Source organism: Neofelis nebulosa, chromosome X (assembly GCF_028018385.1).
Source record: "Neofelis nebulosa isolate mNeoNeb1 chromosome X, mNeoNeb1.pri, whole genome shotgun sequence".
Lineage (NCBI taxonomy): Eukaryota > Metazoa > Chordata > Mammalia > Carnivora > Felidae > Neofelis > Neofelis nebulosa.
Genome location: NC_080800.1, coordinates 8,742,669 through 8,757,833, shown reverse-complemented (window position 1 = coordinate 8,757,833; position 15,165 = coordinate 8,742,669).

Sequence of the window (15,165 nt, the reverse complement as noted above, 5' to 3'; positions counted from 1 at the left end):
AACTAACCTAATGCATGGAAACTTCATATGTATTTAAAAAGTGCCAGTCAGCCGGCTGGTGGATGGACTAGAATAAAGTCTGTGCCACGCTGTGGAATGATTTTCCTGAAGGGAGCATAAAAGAAAAATGGCTCTGCCCAGAGACCCAGGCTCTGTGCTGGGTTCTAGAAGCCTGGTCCCAAGGAGCCAGAGGGGAGGAGCCAGCCTTCAGGCTAAGTGTTCAGGGTTGAAGGGAAAAATCACCAAAGGAAAAGATAATACAAAGGAAGTATGGGCTGGAAAGGGCTGAAGAGGGAGGCAAAACCCGCGTCTCAAGGAAGGTGTTAGGAACGGATTCTATTTATGTTTATTTCCTTTCCGAGGCAGTTCCTGGAGAGACTCGCGGTGGGCAGAGGAGCTGAAAGGAGGAACCTTCTGCGGCAGGGGCAGGAGAAGCCCAGGCAGGAAGCGCTATTCTAGTCGTGTATACATTTTCAGTCCAAAGCACTTCACCTGTCGTCCGCGTAAAGCCACCCGATGGCCGACACTGTTTCAGACATGAGCTCCAAAGACAAGGGTGCGGCACTTACAAAACAGGCACTCAGCAAAAAGCCAGGCTGTAGGGAAGTGGGGCTTTGTCACTTTCCACTGTGCCCGGAGCCCCTTCGCCTGCAGCCTGGGGCTGGGGCTGGGCTCCTGGTGACCCTCTGGCCCAGGTGGCACGCTGGAAAATATGACAACACAGCCACAAAAGACAGCATTTTCGCATTAATTCTTCCAGGCGGGAAGGAAGAGCTTTTCTACTCCGGGGTCTCACTTGCAGGCAGAAAATAAACTACGCAAAGGACGTCTGGCTGGCTCAGTCGGTGAAGCATGTGACTCTTGATCTCAGGGTGATGAGCTCGAGCCCCACATCGGGTGTAGAGATTATGGGGAAAAAAATAATATGTAAACTTAAAAAAAAGAAAAGAAACTATACTAAGAGCAAAACTGCACCGTAATACCTGAGATCTGTCAAGGGCAATAATATTACTACAGTTTTGAGAAACATTTACAATATTTGCTTTTTAATAGACTGCATATTCTTAGCTTCCCTATTTGAATTTCAAAAAGGAATACTTCTCTGTGGATTTAATGTAAGCCATATTGTAGCAAGGAAAAGAATGGGATATTTGATTTATATAATGTGTGTACATAAAAATGTATGTAAAGAAGTATCTTTGGTGCTGAGGATGGAAATGATTTTCCCTGGGATCTCTCGCACTTTTAAAGACTTTATTTATTTTTTCAGTAATCTCCACACCTACCGTGGGGCTTGAACTCACAACCCCGAGACCAAGAGTCACATGTTCCACTGACTGAGCCAGCCAGGCGACCCCTCTTGTACTTTTTTAAGTTTATTTACTTATTTATTTATTTTGAGAGAGAGAGAGTGTGTGTGTGTGTGTGTGTGAGCAGGGGAAGGGCAGAGAGAGAGAGAGAGAGAGAGAATCCCAAGCAGGCTCCTTGCTGCCAGCACAGAGCCTGATGTGGGGCTCAAACCCACAAACCGTGAGATCATGACCTGAGCCGAAATCAAGAGTCCGACACTTAACAGACTGAGCCACACGGGCGGCCCCCACTCTTGTACTTTTAAATGGTATGCACACTGACGAGAAGCTCTCTGCAACTTCCACCCACATATGGACATGTGTGTGTATGAACAAAAACAACAAACTATGACCTCATAAAGCACTAACGTGCCATGGATAAAATATGAGATGGCGAGGGCGTTACAGAAAAGTGCAGAAGTCAAAAAAATCATTCACTACAGAAGTGGTCAAGAGGGTTCTGCAATCATGCCTTGCCTAGCGCTTCATTATTAAGAACTGAAGAACTCGTATATTTGGAGTTGTGAGAACATAAAGCTAGGAAATGTATTTTGAAAATAGCAACTATCCCACTGTTTGCCTTTTGCTTACCAAATAGGATCTCACGGGATCAAACATCCTTTCTCTAGGAACACTGAGTGATTTTGTAGAATGTAAAAGGCAGTGGTAATCAAGTAAGGAAACACGATGTGCTGCTATGCGTCACGCTCAAGTAATAAATGGCTCTACACATGGTGCACAATGCTATTAGCACGGGGTGATGCTATTGATACAAAAATAACAAGTATAAGCTCACTACGTGTTGATTATTATATTAACTTCAGGTGGTTTTAGATCGTTTATGTGGGTATTACTAGAATCTGAAATCTCCTTCCTACGTGGTTAATTTTAAATTCCTTTAATTTATTTTATTTGTTTTTATTTTAGTTTTTTTTTTTAAGTCGGCCCCACGCCCAACGTGGGGCTTGAACTCATGACCCTGAGATCACGAGTCACACGCTCTACTGAGCCAGCCAGGTGTCCCTTGAATTCCTTTAGATGCAGAAAAAGCACTATTTCTCTAGACTCAGGGGCACCAAGGTACAGCCCACAGGACAAATCCTGTCCGCCAGCCCAGCCCTGCCTATTTTTTATATATTGTCTATGGCTGCTTTCACACTCTAATAGCAGAGGTTGGCTTGCAGCAGAGACTGTATGCCCCACAAAGCCTACATTATTTATTATCTGGCCCTCTACCAATCAATGCGTTAGACATTTAATTATTTATCCCCAGTGTCCCCATGGCACAATAAATACCAGATATGTAAATTTTCAATATGTAATGTGCTGTTTTCCTGAATGTATAATGGGATTTACATTAGGTTCGGGTAGATTATCCTCAAATATGGCCGCCAAAGAGTCTTCCGCTCACCGCGTTGCATTCTGCTCTCTCCATCAAGATATGAAGTTTGTTTTCTCTCCCCTTGAATATGCAGCAGCCCCGTGACTTATTTTAACAGCGGAATATGACAAACGATGCTTGGTGGCTTTTGCTTTGCCCTGGGTGCCCCAAGTCACCACGTTGAAAGTCTGCCTCCTCTGCTCGAGAGAGGGGTCCTGCCAGTCCCCAGACATAGCCAGTGCCCAGTGGAAGTGCCAAGTCTTGAGTGAAGCCATCTTGGATGTTCCCACCCCAGACGAGCTCTCAGCTGAATGCCACCACAGGAGGGCTACAGCCTTATGGGGCAGAATTGCCTAGCTCGGTCTAGGCAATAAGGGAGCGGTAAGAAGGAATTGTTGTTTGAAACTACCAAGCTTTGTCATTATGCGGCACTAAATGAACTCAACTTAAGGTTGTGATGTCCCATTTAGTATTTCAAAACTTTCTTTAAGATATTTAAAAACAGTTCTAAAACAAGCCAACCCCATCATCTTCTTTTATAACTTAAAAGCAAGAAACATCATTCTGTTCAGATGGCAGTGTGAGCAGGTTGGATGAAAAACGCTTCTACTAAACTATAGGTAAGACATGGAGAATTGTTTAAGAAAGAGAAAAAATCACTGAGCAACAGCATCAGACACAAAATACAATCACACTTTAAACTCTGGAAAGATCGTTTTAAATCTACTGTCTCAGTGTCAGGGATTTCAGAATCTCATCTTTGAAGAAAGCATTTTTTTCCCCTCCATTCCACTTGTCTTATTAAACAGAAAACAGGTCAGGAGAAGGAAAGACATCATGGAAACAAAAAACATAGCTGCTGAATTCAAGTCTGCTGACGAGAGGTGATTGTAATTGACTAGTGATCAAAGGATTAAAGTTGATCACTACTCCCACAAAAAAAAAGAGAGGATGGTTAAGGAGAGAAAGGCAATGAGAGAAGAAATTGATACAGATGAGAGAATAAAAGTCCCCTTGTAGTCACAGAAACTTGGAGCAGGGGATTCGATTCCCCATGGGGTGTGGAAATGGGACTCAGGCAAACTGAATTTAAATCTCAGAGGACAGAGTGACCAACTGACCCTTGAAACACATGAGCCTCAGAGAGGAGACTACAAGAAAAAACCTCCGAAATGATTATGGCAAGTGGCTATGGCGGTGGGGGAAGAGGGGTGGTTTTTTTTCCTTTTTTTAAATTGTGCTTTGATGTGTTGGTGCCTTTTAGTTGTTAAACCCAGTGCTACTTTGGGGGTCGAACATGTTAGTATCGTGGTTTTAAGAGAAATGGGGGTTGCTCGGCTGAATAATAATGATACCAACCTTAATGGTTATATGTCATCTGTGAAGAGTGAAAGTTTGACTTCCTCCTTGCCAGCTTGGATGCCTTTTATTTCTTTGTGTTGTCTGACTGCTGAGGCTAGGACTTCCTAGGATGAACAACAGTGGTGAGAGTGGACACCCCTGTCGTGTTCCTGATCTCAGAGGGAAAGCTCTCAGTTCTTCCCCATTGAGGATAGTATTAGCTGTGGGACTTTCATAACTGGCTTTTATGATGTTGAGGTATGATCGTTCTATCCCGACCTTCTTGAGGGCAGATGACATGATACTCTACATGGAAATCCTGAAAGACTCCACCAAAAAACTGCTAGAGCTGATACATGAATTCAGCAAAGTCGCAGGATATAAAATCAATGTACAGAAATCGGTTGTATTTCTATACACCAATAATGAAGCAACGGAAAGAGATATGAGGGAATTGATCCCATTTATAAGTGCACCAAAAATCGTAAGATACCTAGGAATAAACCTAACCAAAGAGGTAAAAGATCTGTACCCTGAAAACTATAGAAAGCTTATGAAAGAAATTGAAGAAGACACACACACACACAAAAGGAAAAATATTCCATGCTCCTGGATAGGAAGAACAAATATTGTTAAAATGTCAATACTACCCAAAGCAATCTACATATTCAGTGCAATCCCTATCAAAATAACACCAGCATTCTTCACAGAGCTAGAACAAACCATCCTAAAATTTGTATGGAACCACAAAAGACCCTGAATAGCCAAAGTTATGTTGAAAAAGAAAACCAAAGCAGGAGGCATCACAATTCCGGACTTCAAGCTGTATTACAAAGCTGTAATCATCAAGACAGTGTGGTACTTGCACAAAAACAGACACATAGATCAACAGAACAGAGAACCCAGAAATGGACCCCCAAATAAATATATGGCCAACTAATCTTTGACAAAGCAGGAAAGAATATCCAATGGAAAAAAGTCTTTTCAGCAAATGGTGCTGGGAGAACTGGACAGCAGCATGAAGAAGAATGAATCTGGACAACTTTCTTACCCCACACACAAGAATAAACTCAAGATGGATGAAAGACCTAAACATGAGACAGGAAACCATCAAAATCCTACAGAAGAAAACAGGCAACAACTTCTTTGACCTCGGCCACAGTAACTTCTTACCTGACATGGCTCTGTAGGCAAGTGAAATAAAAGCAACAATGAACTATTGGGACCTCATCAAGATAAAAAGTTTCTGCACAGAAAAGGAAACAATCAACAAAACTAAAAGGCAACTGACGGAACGGGAGAAGATATTTGCAAATGACATAAAAAGGTTAGTCTCCAAAATCTATAAGGAACTTACCAAACTCAGTACCCCCCCCCCCGAAAAAAAGCAAATAATCCAGTGAAGAAATGGGCAGAAGACAGGAATAGACACTTTTCCAAAGAAGACATCCAGAGGGCTAACAGACACATGAAAAATGCTCAACATCACTCATCATCAGGGAAATAACAAATCAAAACTGCAATGAGATACCACTTCACGCCGGTCAGAATGGCTAATATTAATAACTCAGGAAACAACAGATATTAGCAAGGGTGTGGAAAAAGGGGAATACTTTTGCACTGTTGGTGGGAATGCAAACTGGTGCAGCCATTCTGCAAAACAGTGTGAAGGTTCCTCAAAAAATTAAAAACAGAACTACCCTAGGACCCAGCAATGGCACTACTAGGTATTTACCCAAGGGATACAGGTGTGTTGTTTTGAAGGGCCACATGAACCCCTATGTTTAGAGCAGCACTATCGACAGTAGCCAAAGTATGGAAAGAGCCCGAATGGCCATTGGTAGATGAATGGATAAAGAAGATGTGGTATATATATACAATGGAATATTACTCGGCAATCAAAAAGAATGAAATCTTGCCATTTGCAACTACGTGGATGGAACTGGAGGGTATTATGCTAAGTGAAATGAGTCAGTCAGAGAAAGACAAATATCCTATGACTTCATTCACATGAGGACTTTAAGAGACAAAACAGATGAACATAGGGTAAGGGAAGGCAAAATAAGACAAAAACAAAGAGGGAGGCAAATCTAAGAGACAAATACAGAGAACAAACTGAGGGCTGCTGGAGGGGAGGTGGGTTCGGGGATGGGCTAGATGTGTGATGGGCATTAAGGAGGGCACTTTTGGGATGAGCACTGGGTATTGTATGTAAGAGATGAATCACTGGGTTCTACTCCTGAAACCAATACTATACTGTATGCTAACTAACTTGAATTTGAATAAATAAATAAATAAATAAATAAAATCGTTAAGGTTTTAGGAAATGGTTTTTTAAGTGTACGTATTTAGAAGAAAATAAAACATAAAAATAAATACGTTAGAAAACCAAAATACGGCATTATTTATAAATCCAAGAGCAAGTTTCTTCAAAAACAAAAAAACAAAAAAAAGGAAGTGACAACCTTTGACACATGTAATCCATAAAAAAGAAAATGCCTCCAAAAGACATTCTGAGCGTTCAACTGGACCTTAAGAACAGCTACTGAAAAGTAGCCTTGGAAATGTACGAACTAGTCAGGCACAATCGTAATATTTTCGAAAATCTAGATCGGGTTTGGCGAACTTGAACTGTCAGGGACCCGACAATACATAGCTTAGGCTTTGCGGGCCATACGGTCTCTGTCGCACCCCCTCAATTTCCGCCGGCATTTGGGAACCTCTGAATTCAAGAGTTAAACGTAAAACATCAGCAGAAGACCGTGATGAGTTCCTTACCAATAGTGTGGGAGAGAGCTTTCCAGAAGTATCTTCACACATAACCAGCGAGGGTGTAAATCATAGGAACTCATCTGGAAAGCAATTCGCAAATGTATCAAGAACTTTAAAAGCCTTTAGACATGTGGCTACCTGTGCAGGAAGGGGCGCTGCTGCCCGGCCGCTGCTGGGACCAGGGCTTCAGAGCAGGGGCTTCTGAGGAAGGGGCGCCTCCCAGGAGGCTGCTTCTGGAAGGACCGAGGGCAGGTGTGGGCTGCAGGCGGGCCGCCGGCGCGCGGGGGGCCAGCTGCCCTAGCGTCGGGGCGGGGAGACGCGAGCCCGCCCGCTCTCCCTTGCTCTCGGGCGCCCTCCCCTGGCAGAAACGGGAAGCAAGCCCGCGTCACCGGAGCTTGCTTTGCACCGTCGCGTTTTCGCAAACACAGAGCCCAGCCCAGAGCGGTGGATTTGGGGCGGCCAGCTCATCACTGAAAAACGGGCCAGCGCCTGAAACCTCTTTATAAAATTTCCCTCAGGTGTGCACAATACGCTGGCTGTTTCCCAAACCAGAGCCTTGTTTCCAAAAATCTTAAAGAACAGAACTAGAAAACGAGCATCAGATGTTCCTCTTATTATTGTGTATTAACTCCGTTTAAGGAAGCTCTACGGCTTACGTGGGGCTTGAACTCATGACCCCCCCCACCGCGAGATCAAGAGTCGCTTGCTGTGCTGTACCGAGTGAGCCAGCCAGGCGTCCCCATATGTTCCTATTAGAGTGCTTTCTGGGAGCACGCAGTTTACTTCATTAATATTATCTTCTTGCTCATTTTAATCATGATTTTGTGATCCGCCTAGCTTGGAAATTTGAGGACAAGGATGTAGTTTTTCAACAGATTTATTTCTCCTCATTCTGCTATACAAAAGTCACGATAGAGTATTACTTCCACTAGCCAGAAATTCTTATCGCCAGTTATAAAATTTTTAAACTAAGAGCAGCTGCGTTACAGAGCGCCTATAATGTAACCTGACATAAATCGAGAAACTTCAGGCAGCTCTCAGATACGGTTACACACTGAAAGCAATAAGGTGAGGTTGACATCATCCTATTATGATCAGCTGGTCTGGACTGAACCCAAAGGACAAAGGGCACACACAATTGGTTGAGAAGCACATTTATTATGAGGACAGGCTTCTTATGTTCTAATTCACTTTTGACAGGGGATGTGTAAAATCTAAGAACATTCAGCCATTTACTCCTTAAACAACAAGAATGATTTTCTCTCCCTTACAGAGACGATATTGTTTGACCTAACCTTGATCCTGGCATAGTATGTTTACCATCTCATGTCTTGGAATGTGAAAATGCAGGTTTTTAGACTTGACCTCGCGATTGAGAAAGCCAAAAGAACTGGTTTGCCTTATTCTTAAAAAAAAAGTTTATTTATTTTTGAAAGATGGAGCACAAGCAGTGGGGGGCGGGGAGGAAGGGGCAGAGAGAGAGAGAGAGAGAGAGAGAGAGAGGGAGAGAAAGAGAATCAGCACAGAGCCCAACACAGGTCTCGAACTCACACACCATGAGATCATGACCTGAGCCGAAACCAAAAGTCGGCTGCTTAACCGACTGGGCCACCCAAGCGCCCCTGGTTTGCCTTATTGAATAATGAACCTGATACCCCTCAGAAATGACCTAATGTGGTGCATTTGCCCCGTTCCATGCAATATTTGAAATATTCCTCACATGGCCAATCAACTCCTTTCCACGGTGTCATTGACAGTTGCCCTGTGAGCAAAGTAGCAGATCATCAACTCCTACCCTGCTTTGTACCACCATGAAGTTATTTATTTCTAATTTCTATGAGACCACCAAATAATCCCCAACACTACACAAAAACACAGGGCAGGGGGGAGCGGGCGATATGAGATGAGGCAATGTGGAGAATGTTTCCGAGATTTCAAGTTTTCAAGTTTCTTTTTAGCTCCCAGTGTTATAAATCTGTCCCACAAGACAACCGCCCTGAAACTGAACACCCAGAAACTCTGATAAAGCCAGCTCCCTGTCCAACAGGGTAACTCTAGACTCTAGAAAATGTGAAAAAGCATGTGTCTGAGCACCCAGCAATTCTGGGCATATGACCCACAGAATGACTGCTGTTTGAATACAAGGACCTGCGTACAAGCACTGTTCTTTGCAGCACTGTTAGTAAAAGGGGGACTCAGAAGCAATCTGAACGTCCAACAATGGTAAGGTAATTAATAAAAGGTTTTATATCCATGTGATCATCTTCTGCGGCAGTTAACAGGATTAAATTAAATACGTATATATGTAAAAACACAGGTTGATGTACTTATATACACACATATTTCTGTTATACGTACATGTATATGTGTAAATACGCATCAATACATGTCAGGAACAAGATGTAGAGTATGAGACCGAGAAATCCCATGTGCACAATACAAGTCCACACTACACCAAACTCAGGGAATTATCACCTCTGGGAGAAGGGCTGGGGATTGAGATCCAGGCAGCAACAAATGTTTTATTTGGTTTTAAAACAGTGGCTGGAAACAGATCTTACAAAATAATAATAGTTGTTAATTTTATGGTGAAAACATATTCTATGTCCTCTTGAGTTTTCTGCAAACTAAATTTCTTACAGAATAAAACCCACGTTGTGCTAGCTACCAAATCCCAAAGATAGGTTGTGGTCTCTATCCATTTCTTCCTTGTTACCTGAGCGGGAGCAGGAGCAGGTACATGGTCCCTTGGTTAGCTGATGGCCTCTGAACATACCAGAATTTCAGCTCTTTCAGCTAAGGCAATGAAGCTCGAGCTCTTCCATAGATAGGATGCAAAACATATACACCACAAAGATACAGCTATATCGCTGTATAGCAAACCGCCCCAAAATACAGTGGCTTATCTTTTTTTTTTTTAATTTTTTTTAATGTTTATTTATTTTTGACAGAGAGACAGAGCATGAGCAGGGGAGGGGCAGAGAGAGAGGGAGACACAGAATCGAAAGCAGGCTCCAGGCTCTGAGCTACCAGCACAGAGCCCGATGTGGGGCTCGAACTCACAGACCGCGAGATCATGACCTGAGCCGAAGTCGGACACTCAACCGGCTGAGCCACCCAGGTGCCCCGACAGTGGCTTAAAACAGTAAGTGTTCATTATTGATCAACAATGTAGAGGCCAACCAGGTGGTTCTGCTAACCTAGGCCAGGTCTGGAAGATTTGGGGTGGCTTATGTACGCATCTATAGTGGACTCGTAGGTAGGCTGGGGGTTGGCTGGTCTGAAAGGGTTTCATTCGCGTGTGGGGCAGTTGGCCGGTAGTTGGTTGGGTGATGAGAAGAGGATAACTAGGCAATATGTCTCTTATCGTCCAGCAGGTTAGCCCGGGGTCGTTTCACATCTCAGTAAGGTTCCGAGGGAGAGAAGGGAAGGGAAGCACTCCCGCCCTATTTTCTTGGCTAGAGCAAATCCCCAGGCCAGACTAATCTGGGTTTTGTACTGGGCAGAACACTCCTCTTGCTGTGATCTATTGAAAGTCAGCCGTCAGCCCAAGAAAAATAAAAGCCAGACCAAATTCAAGGGGAAGGAAAATAGATCCTAACTCTTGATAAGAGAAACTAAAAATTCGCCTTTGAAAGATGAAGGATAGAGACACGGTTGTGTGTGTGTTTGTGTGTAAAGATTTAGAAACATTTTTCAATCTACCTACCACACCATGGCTTCTTCTGGACCACGAAATTAACAAAGGGTTTCAATGCTATGATTGGTTAAGCTTTACATGCTGCGGAATATAAACGATAAGATGAATTATTGTAAATCAAAGGAAAATCTTACTAGGCTTCTCTCCAATAGAGCATTTTTGGTTTTTAGACTTCGTTTTACGTACTGCCCGAACACACTGGAACAGCCTTTCTCCTCTAACATTAATAGGTGTGTTTCTATACAGCTCACAAGTCATCTCACCCCAAATCATTTTCTGGAGAGTAATGGTCTCAGAAGTCACCTTTACAATAGTGAAGACGGAGCAGTAAATAGAATCAGCAGGCTGGTGTAATTTACCTTGTGCCAAAGCAGATCTCTAAATGACTTATTAAATCATTCCACCGAAAGTTGTAAATCTGAGTGAGAAAAGTACAATCAATAGAAAAACACAGTCGAACGCTTTCCTACCTATGATTTTTCACGACCTTCTGGAAGGATAAAGATTGACGTTGCAAAGAAATTCCGAAACATGAAGACTGGTGAATGCGTACTGGCATTATTCTCAATGCATGCTATTTTTGCGGTTACTAACCTCTGCTGCTTGTGAACCTTTTTTGCTTATGTCATAATATCAGTATTTACTTACTCCCTCCGCTCTGCCATGCAGAATTTGGAGGTCAAAGAAGTTTGAAGACCTGTCAGCTCCGTATTTGCTCACAAAGGAAATCGTATGAAGGCACAGCACTGGTTTTCTGACCTTCAGGTGAAGAGTGAACTCAGTGGAGTGAGAAAAGGAACGTCGGCCTGCGCGGGGCAACGGTGCGTTAAAGAAGCCATGCTGAAGTATTGGAGCAAACAGCTTTGCAGTTCTCAAAAATGCATTTTCATGGTGGATTTTTCTTGAGTTGCAGGCACAGCCAATCCCTGGATCTCCCTGTTTCAACTGAGATATAATTCATATACTGTAAAAATCACCTTTTAAAAGCAGACAATCCAGTGGTTTCTAGTAAATTCACAGAGTGGTACACAATCACGACTAATTCCAGAATATTCTACCACCCCGAGGAGACGTCAGAACTATTAGTGGTCAGTTCCAATTCCCTTCTCTCCCCACCCTCTAACGACCACTGGTCTACTTTCCGTCCCTATGGTGTGCCTAGTCTGGACATTTTGTAGAAATGGAATCATATAATATGTGACCTTTTGTGCCTGCCTTCTCCTAGAACCCTTTTGATAAGTGACAGAACATATGAACCAACTCTTGGGGTGCTGTGGCTCTTGCCCCTCCTGCCTAGAGGTCAGTCTCAGCCTGACAACCCATCTCCACAGAGGGTCAAGGCCACAACTCCATTTCCTCAAGCTTTAAGTGAATGGTCGACATTTCAGCAGAGTTATCTTACAGAGCTTTAGGGGGGAGGCTTCCACCACGCACTATCCAGCCCAAACACCCCAATTTTGTAAAGCAGGCCCTTGGCCGCTTTTCTCTTCCTTTTGTCCTCAGAAATCTCCACTCTCCTGAGTTCACAGCCAACTGTCTACCACCACGTGAACACTTGCTTATTCACCCACTGATGCTAATTGTAGCCCTTGCTGTGTGAGGACAGATACAACATGTACGCTTTTAATGCGCGAGGCACATCGGCAACATGTAGAAGAATCTTGAGAAGATGATCTGGGCTAGAGAGGAGCTTCATCCCAGGCCTTGTGGACGTTCACAGGGCACTTACATTCTGTTCATCAATCAGAGGAAAAGCCGAGGCAAAGAAATGGCCGTTTGCAAATTCACTTGGAGTTTAGGTGGATTCCAGAGAACAGAGAGGCAGGAAGTAGTATTCTCTTTTTACTGAAACTAGGTAAAAATGACCCAACTCAATTAGCTTAAATATGCACTAAGGATTTGTCCCAGATGAGCATCAGGAAGAATTTGGCACAAGCGTTAAGACAAAAAGAAGCTAGAGTAAAAGGGTGTTTTTCCAATTGCATTGCTTAAAAAAAAAAAAAAAAAGAAAAAAAAAGATTTAATTGGTTTATTGAGGAGTCTTTTCTCATTGTGAAGTAAACACAATCTCCCCAAATTACTGCTTTTAATTTTAATTTTTTTATTGTTTATTTATTTTTGATAGAAACAGAGCATGAGCAGGGAAGGGGCAGAGAGAGAGGGAAACACAGAATCGGAAGCAGGCTCCAGGCTCCGAGCTGTCCGCACAGAGCCCAACACAGGGCTCAAACTCATGAACCGTGAGATCATGACCTGAGCCGAAGTCAGATGCTCAACCGACTGAGCCACCCAGGTGCCCCAACTGCTTTTAATTTTAATCTGTTGAAACTCCTTTCCCCAATGGATATCAAGTCCCTTAACATCATCTTGCCAGATTTTTCAATAGTGAAAACTTAATAATCAAACCTACCTAAACTGACATCCACATACCAATTAATTAAGAGAATTATCCATTGTTTCTTGCACAATGGGAAGGTTAATTTTGGAAAATGTTGCCATTTATGGTTACATTATACTGTTTAAAATCAAGAACTGGTTAAAGTGACACACTTCCTTGATATAGAAGTTAAGGAGGAATCAATCTTAAGTATATTCCCCAGCAAGGATTGTATCTTATTCTGAAAATTTTTTAAAGTTTACTTATTTTGAGAGGGGGAGGGAAGGAGAGAAAGAGCAAGAGAGATAGCGAGAGAGAGAACGAGCACAGGGCAGGGGCAGAGAGAGAGAATCCCAAGCAGGCTCCGTACTGGCAGTGTGGAGCTCGAACTCGTGAACCATGAGATCATGATCTGAGTCGAAACCAAGAGTCATTCACTTAAGCAACTGAGCCACCCAGACGCCCCAGATCATATCTCAGTTGCCCTTATCTTTCCAATACCTAGCACAGTTTTTGGTATCCCAGGAGGTGGTTGTCAATAAATGTTCAGATAAACTTATTTGACAAGCTAAATATTAAAAGGCAGAGGCCACCGACTTATTAAAACAATAATGGAAAAACTGGGTGACTTCACTTCCTCAAATGTTTACAGAGTTGATAATAAAGTCTTATGACAGACGTCAACTTTTATAAATTAGTAATTTTTAAAATGTTTTTTTACATTTTAAGTAGGCTCCACACCCAATGTGGGGCTTGAACTCATGGCCCTGAAATTAAGAGTCACATGCTTTACGACTGAGCCAGGCAGGCGCCCTGATAATTTTTTCTTTTGTTTTTGTGTACACTGTTCTGTGAAATGATTTATAAATCTACTTCTGTTCAGGAGTGTTTTTGTTTTTGTCGTTGTTCTTGAATGTCCTTTTCAAAGTCCAAGGGCCTGATAGTACAAGGACCTGATACACAAGTTACTAAAATATTATTTTCGATACATCTTTAAAGGACTTGAAAACATTAACATGATGAACATGATACTTAATTGCAAGGTTTGGCAGTTTAGGCAAGTAACAATTTAAAAATTGACAAGAGGATGAAGTGTAATTCTGATGAGAACTGTCCAGACATTTAAATCATATTTTTAAGTGATGAATTATTTGAAAAATTATTAGTAATATACAATCAAGGGACATTTTGAAGATATTTAAATCAACCCAAGCTCCAAATAATTAGCTTAAAGGAAGTTATGGTTAGGAAATGCCTTGTGGGAAGAAAATAGTATCTCATTACTAGAAACAGAATAAATGGTAAACTCAAGGTGTGTAATTATTGCAATGTTCCAAGAGAGGGTCACCTGGGCAGCTCAGTAGGCTAAGTATCTGACTTCAGTTCAGGTCATGATCTCAGTTTGTGAGTTTGAGCCCTGTGTCGGGCTCTGCACTGATAGCTCAGAGCCTACTTCATGTCCTCTGTGTCCCTCCCTCTTTCTAGGCCTTTCCCCAGCTCGCAAGCAACCTCTCCCTCTCTCAAAAATAAACATTAAAAAAAAATGTCCCTTGGTGCAATTGTAAATGAGATCAATTTATTTCTTTCTCTTGCTTCATTATTAGTGTATAAAAATGCAGCTGATTTCTGTACATTGATTTTGTACCTTGCGACTTTGTGAATTCATATATCAGTTCTCGGAGTCTTTTGGTGGAGTCTTTCGGGTTTTCCGTGTAGAGTATCATGTCATCTGCGAAAGTGAAAGTTTGACTTCTTTGCCAATTTTGATGCCTTTGATTTCCTTTTGTCGTCTGATTGCTGGTGCTAGGACTTCCAACACTATGTTAAACAACGGCACTGAGAGCGGACATCCCTGTCGTGTTCCTGATCTCAGGGGGGAGAGCTCTCGGTTTTTCTGCATTGAGGATGATTGTGTACCTCAATGTTTACAGCAGCGCTCTCAACAATAGCCAAATTATGGAAAGAGCCTAAATGTCCATCAACTGATGAATGGATAAAGACGTGGTTTATATATACAATGGAATACTACTTGGCAATGAGAAAGAATGAAACCCTGTCATTTGCAGCAATGTGGATGGAACCGGAAGCTATTGTGCTAAGTGAAATAAGTCAGTCAGAGAAGGACAGATATTATCACGTTTTCACTCATATGTGGATCTTGAGAAACTTAACAGAAGACCGTGGGGAAGGGAAGGAGAAAAAATAGTTACAAACAGAGAGGGAGGGAGGCAAATCAGGAGACTCT